Source organism: Pongo pygmaeus, chromosome 18 (assembly GCF_028885625.2).
Source record: "Pongo pygmaeus isolate AG05252 chromosome 18, NHGRI_mPonPyg2-v2.0_pri, whole genome shotgun sequence".
Taxonomy (NCBI): Eukaryota; Metazoa; Chordata; class Mammalia; order Primates; family Hominidae; genus Pongo; species Pongo pygmaeus.
The window spans coordinates 42,766,582-42,773,711 of NC_072391.2; the positions used below are offsets into that span (position 1 = coordinate 42,766,582).

At 37.2% G+C, this 7,130-nt stretch overlaps 1 non-coding gene across 1 annotated transcript; it reads right to left on the reverse strand.

Moving 5' to 3' along the window:
• Positions 1-6,508: 6,508 nt before the first annotated feature.
• On the reverse strand, positions 6,509-6,611 carry LOC129016458 (U6 spliceosomal RNA). Its single transcript, XR_008494846.2, has one exon. It is a non-coding gene; the product is annotated as a U6 spliceosomal RNA (small nuclear RNA).
• Positions 6,612-7,130: the final 519 nt, after the last annotated feature.

Below are 7,130 nucleotides of genomic sequence, written 5' to 3' on the forward strand. Positions count from 1 at the left end.
ACAAAACAAACATTTCCCCAAAAATCAGATAAGAAAAATTAAATTTTTCCTCATGGGGACCCTTAGGTTCTGACAATTCTGGGAAAATGTTGGCACAGGAACTCACCAGTCTAGGCCTGACTGTGTAGGTAGCTGCTGCAGTTACAAGAAAATTAGGTAGGACCATGGTAGGTGTATTCTTCCATTCTTGAACACCAGAAGTACCATGTACCTAAATAGGAGAACTTACAACTCTAAAAGTGTTCTTTTGAAGCAGATACCACCAAAGAGCTTCTAAAATATTAATTTAACTTACTTTTTAGTAATCTTACTTGTTAGAATGTATATTCCCCCTCCTTGAAATTCTGACATTTTTTAAAATTTTTGCAACACCCCATCCTCTGATAAACTCTCCTACTTTTCTGTAGCCACTGCTCAGGCTTCTTTACTAACTTGTTTTCCTCTGGGAAATGTTGATATTCCCAGCATCTTGTCCCTGGCCTTCTGTTTATTCCATGTCTTTCCCATCATGGACAAGCTCATTCAGATCTATGACTTTGCCTACATTATTCCAAGTCTGCATCTCCAACCTCAGTTCTACCTCCAGCTAGAAATGCCTAAAATCCAATTACCTACTGAAAATACCCTACATGAATATTCTATTCAACTCAACATGCACAGAAAGAGGTTAGACATTCCTGCTGATCTGCTGCTCTTCTCCATTCACCTGAAAATCTCCTACTCCTTCCTCATGTCCAGGTTAAACGCTAGTTCACAACCTGGAAACCTGTAAATCATCTGAGATTTCTCTCTGTGTCCTAAATTTGTGCATCCAATAATCACTAACTCATATTATCTATATCTCTTCTCTGCCTCTGCTTTATATTTCCACTACCACTGGTTCTTAACAACTGGCTTTTACAGGCTACCAACTATAAATATTATTTCTTATATAAAAAAACAAGGAAAGCAAATGAAAAAGGCAAAAACCAGGAGAAAGGCCAGCATTTTAAAATTACTAAGTAGCTTTCTAACCTCATTTTTTCACCATGGATGGGTGAAAACCTCATAATGGATTGATGCTAGTCCAAAGATTGGTGACAAGGAAGCTATAGCTTTGGCTACTGCAAAAGCTTCCTTTGTCTTCCAGTCTCTTTATGTGATACCTTCCATCTATCCTCCATATGAGCAGTCATCCAACTGCACGCCGCAGGCCCAACCCAGCCTGCCTAATGGTTTTGTAAACAAAGTTTTATAGGAGCTCAATCCTGCCTTTTGCTTACATATTATCTATCACTGATTTCCCACTACCATGGAAAGGTTGAGTAGATATGGCAGAGACCACATGGCCTCAAATGTTTCCCATCTTGTTCTTTACATAAGAAGCTTATGAATACCATAATCAGAATGTCCTAATACTCAGATCTAATCTTGTGACTTTTCTGCTCACAATTCTATAATGAATTCCTACAAAAAACGTTGCTGCCTCCCTACCCGATGACCATTCCTTATTCTTTCTTGCTGGAGAACCACAGGTCTGTTTGAATATTTATCATCCTAATACCCCTCCCCAACCCCAACAAGAGAAATGACTATTCTAATTTAATCACGGTCATTACATTTGTTTTCCCAGTGCGTGGTTTAGGAATGAGCATGTGGTGTAACAAAGCCAATAAAATGTGAAAGAAGCCCACTGCAAGCTTCTGAGTTTTCTCCCGTTTCAAAGAAACATGAGAAGAAAAGCAGCCCTTCCAGCCTTCAGAAACTGTGCTTTGAGAAAATGATGTTTGGAGCTCCTGCTAATTAGCCAGTCATGAAAGGAGACATGTACAAAACACTACCAACAGCACAGCTGAAACAGGGACACCAAGTGGGACCCAGTGTTATCGCTGAATCACCCACCAAAGCCACTCTGCCTCCTACTGTTTTAGTCACTGTTAGTTGGGTCCTTTAGTATTTGCAGCCCAAAGCACTCCACCTGGTAAATTTCCCATAGCCTGCAGGATAAGATCTACTCAGTTTTATAGTATTAAAAAGTCCATCATGAGCTTGCCTTACTTAGGTTTTTCCCTCATGCCCAACCACTCCCATCTCAGCTTTTGCAACAGCAAAATAGAACTGCTCATAAACCCTGCAAAGTTCACTCAAGCATCTTACCTTTTGCACCTGGTGCTCCTTCTTCCAAGCATGCCATCTTGTTAGATGTTCCTTCTGCCAAACATACAAACTTGTTACATGTCCCTTCTGCCCACGTCATCCTTCTGCCCCTTTACCTAGAAAAGTTCTACCCCTTCTGCGTGCTTACCTGAAATCCTACCCACTTTTTAACAGCTTTCATTCCTCACCACATACTTCAAGTGTCTGCATATTTAACATAATAAATGATCAGTATATGCTTCCAGAGGGCATCCAGCACATAGTAGTAGGCACTGAATGAAGTAGAAAATAATATAAATGAAAATGATCATAACAAGCTCCTGTCTGTTTTGTTTTCTGAAATGGTCTTGCTCCATTGCCCAGGCTGGAGTGCAGCCTCCCAAGTAGCTGGGACTACAGGTGCATGCTACCATGCCCAGCTAACTTTTTCATTTTTTGGTTTTTGTTTTTAGTAGAGTTGAGGTCTCACTGTGTTACTCAAGCTGGTCTCAAATTCCTAGACTCAAGCAATCATTTTGCCTCAGCCTCCCAAAGTGCTGGGATTATAGGTATAAGTGACCATGCCCAGCCCTGATTGTATTTTTTTTTGAGACAGAGTCTCTCTATGTTGCCCAGGCTAGAATGCAGTGGTGTGATCTCGGCTCATTGCAACCTCTCTCCTGGGTTCAAGCAATTCTCCTGCCTCGGCCTCCCAAGTAGCTGGGATTACAGGTGTGTACCACTACAGCTGGCTAATTTTTGTATTTCTAGTAGAGACAGGGTTTCGCCATGTTGGCCAGGCTGGTCTCGAACTCCTGACCTCAGGTGATCCACCCACCTCAGCCTGAGCCACCACACCCAGCCCCTGACTGTATTTTTAAATGTTTGTATTCTGTAACATGAAAAAAAAGAAGCTTACTCCCTAAAAGATTCTTGATAGTTTATTCATTAAATGGACAAGTGTATAAATGAATAAAAATATTTTATTTGAAAATTATTGGCAGGGTGCGGTGGCTCACACCTGTAATCCCAGCACTTTGGAGGCCAAGGTGGGTGAATCACCTGAAGTCAAGAGTTCAAGACGTCTGGCCAACATGGTGAAAACCCATCTCTACTAGAAATACAAAAAAAATTAGTCGGGCATGGTGCTGGGTGCCTATAATCCCAGCTACTCGGGAGGCTGAGGCAGGGAGAATTGCTTGAATCCAGAAGGCGGAGGTTGCAGTGAGCCAAGATGGCACCACTGCACTCCAGCCTGGGTGACAGCGCAAGACTCCGTCTCAAAAAAAAAAAAAAAAAGATCTTGAAAAAACACATGGATATGAAATAAGGACAGCTATAGTCTATTATGAACACCTTAAAGACCAAGACTATGTGTTTCTCACCGGTAGCTTGCAAAATCAAACTTGTAAAAGTTCTTCGATTAATATGTACTAAAAGTGTCCTCATACAGTTCAGACTGTACAATGTATTTGGTGTCACATCTAGGTAGCATAGTAGCTTTTTTATTATTGTGAAGCACTTTTATACTTTTATAATAATTTTATATTTTTATACTTTTATTATAATTTGTTGAGCCTAGAGTTGGACTATTTGGGTATTCATTACAATAACCTTTTGGCTACTGGTAAAAGAGTATTTTGTTCTAACAAAATTACTGTTATCATGACAATTAACTAGTGGATAGAACAACTTACCTTGTTCTAATGAAGTAAATATATCTCATTCAATTTCAAATTAGGAAAAATGAAGTCAATAAGTGAGACCTTGTTGGTATAAGAATATGTAACATGACCTGTGCTTTTCAACAAGAAATTGCTTTTCTGACTTCTACACTTGGTATCTTTAAAAAATAATTTTCTATTAGTATTAGTGCTCACTGGATAAGTTTTGCAGTTCTTATTGGCATTTGTTTATGGTACCAGAAAGGTATTGTTGAGTTTCCAGTTTTAAAAAGTTACTTTTTTTACTGACTTTTTTTTTTATAGTAAATCACTGTGTAATACAGTTGACCTTTGAACAAAAGGAGTTTAACCTGCAACTGTCTAATTATATGCAGATTTTCTTCCACCCCTGCCACCTGAGACAGCAAGACCAATCTCCTTCTTCCTCCTTCTCAGCCTACTCAACTTGGAGACCATGAGGATGACCCACTTCCACTTCCACTTAATAAATAGTAAATATATTTTTATTCCTTATGATTTTCTTAATAGCCATTTTTCTCTAGATTGCTTTCTTGTAAAAATACAGTATAGTAACACACGTAACATACCAAATATCTTAACTGACTGTTTATGTCATGAATAAGGCTCCTGGTCAATAGTCATCTATTAGTAGCTAATTTTGGGGGGAATCAAAAGTGACACACAGGTTTTCAGCAGCACACAGGGTCAGTACCACTAAATCCTATGCTCTTCAAAGGTCAACTGTAATTGACATTTATTTACTAAATAAAAGCCTTTTTTTATTGTTGTTGTTGAGATGGAGTTCTCCCCTTGTTGCCCAGGCTGGAGTGCAATGGCATGATCTCGGCTCACTGTAACCTCCGCCTCCCAGGTTCAAGTGATTCTCCTGCTTCAGCCTCCTGAGTAGCTGGGATTACAGACATGTGCCACCATGCCCAGCTAACTTTCACTGTTAGCATAGACGGGGTTTCTCCATGTTGGTCAGGCTGGTCTTGAACTTCTGGCCTCAGGTGATCCACCCGCCTCAGCCTCCCAAAGTGCTGGGATTACAGGCATGAGCCACACCATGCCCAGCAATAAAAACCATTTATTTAAAAAATTAAATAGAAGCTCCAATTCCATAACTCATCCAGTTTGTTATAATGAGACTATAAATAAAATATACCACATACTAACTTAAAAATCCTTTTTCTTATTTATACAAAATATATCATATAAGATTTTAGGGACTGCAATGAAAGAAATGATTCCTTTCAGATAATATTGTTTGAGATTATAAATTATCTACACATAACTTTTTAAATAATTCTGAAATCTAACCTAATAAGAAGAAATTTAAAACACACACATATATGTGTATGTGTATATATATATGTGTATGTGTGTGTGTGTGTATGTATGTATACATGCAATTTACATAGTGAGCTTTTAAACTACTCTTTGGTGGTTAAAACTTCCTTACTCTTATTTGTTAATCTATGGTAAGACCACCAAGAGTAATTTACTACCAGAAGTCTTACCTGGATTGCTATTTTGAGGATTTCTAGGTGTCTCATTTTCTTTGTATTCAGACATTAGTTGGTGAATGCTATGTCTAAAAATGTAATAAGTAAAATTAGTATTTTAAAACTGATATAAAAATAATTACCAAAAATATTAAATTCTTAGAGTATTTCAAATGATATCAGTGTTAATTTTAGAATTTTAATTATCCCATACACTTCTCATTTGTAAGCTCTATAAACTTCTCTTTAAGCTTCTAATTAAAGAAGAAAAAAAGTAACATGAAGTACTCATGAACTGAAGGCAGTATAGTTCAGTAAATTAATTTACATTAGCCTGATATAATGGAAAGTGTCTTAACTCAGAATAAGCCCTATCTCCATAATCAAAAGCTACTAGTTCTTGGATAAGTTGCTTTTGTTAGATTCAATGTCTTCTTCTAAAAAGTGAGAATTTTACTGTCTTATTTTACTAGGTTGTTATAAAAATTTAATGAGATAACATATTTTGAATGCTCGGAAAAATAGTGAACCAATGAAATAATTTGTTCTTGAACTTTATTGGTGAAACTATCTTGGAACTGCAAATAAAATCCAATGTGTATTTTTTATAGGTTCTAATATTGAAATATTGTGGTATTTGGGAAATGCTATTAGTCCTAATTTTGTTTATTAGGTGTTCTACTCTTTGTGGCTTATAATTTAGGGAATCTCATATATTTCATAGTTTGTAACTACATTTATTTATAAACCTATTATCTCATTAAATTAGATAACATAATTGTCTACTGTTACTGAGCTCATCAATCACACCACAGGCAAAAAACTAATAGATATCAAGACCTGCCTTGGACTACTATTCCTTCTTTATAGACTCAAACTCTGAACCAGTAGATCTTTGTTAGAATGATGCTTAATCTCCATGTTCACCTCCAACTGACATAAAAGATAAAACTCTTTTTGTAAGTTCCATGAAGGAGATGCAAGGTGACATTTTCTCGTTTTTGAGATACATACTAACAATAAATTTGCACACAATATCCCATGTTTTACTCAGCTCCATTCTCATTCCATAGATCACTGTATGTGAATATTTTTGTAGTGAAAATCAAAATTTCAATATTAAATGCCAACCATTTTGCTTTGACTCATGCTGTTTCCTTGGAGCTAGTCAGAAAATTGTCAAATGACCTTCCAGGGACCGCACAAAATACGAATCACTTCATGAATTTGTGTGTCATCCTTATGCAGGAGCAATGCTAATTTTCTCTGTATTATTCCAGTGTTAGTATGTTTGCTGCTGAAGCAAGCACAAAACCCTACTTTACATGGGAATACTCATGAGTCATGGATGAGACTTAGCTCTGATAAACCCAATAAATCTACTTGAGATTCAGATAATTCTATTGAATGGCTTCCTGTGAGTAGAATATGAAAATATTTTTAAAACTTGAGGTAGAAATGCAAGTCATTAGGCCAGGCACAGTGGCTCATGCCTGTAATCCCAGCACTTTGGGAGGCTGAGGCACTTCATCAGACCAAACAGTGATATGGGCTCAAGACCAAACAGTGATATGGACACCAGATTTGATTCATAAGAAAAGCCTAAAATCCAGATTTGTATATGAGTCTCCTAAATTTTACATGTTGACGCAATTTATGAAGGCAAGTGAAACATACCTATGGGCCACATTTAGATTGTAACCCTTGCATTTTTGAACTTGCTGTGGATGTATTGCCAAATGGTTGTGCAGAAAGCAAGTGTTTGCATGTAAAATATTTTCTTTCTTTAGTTTTGGATGTTTTACCAAAAAAACAGTCCCCAACA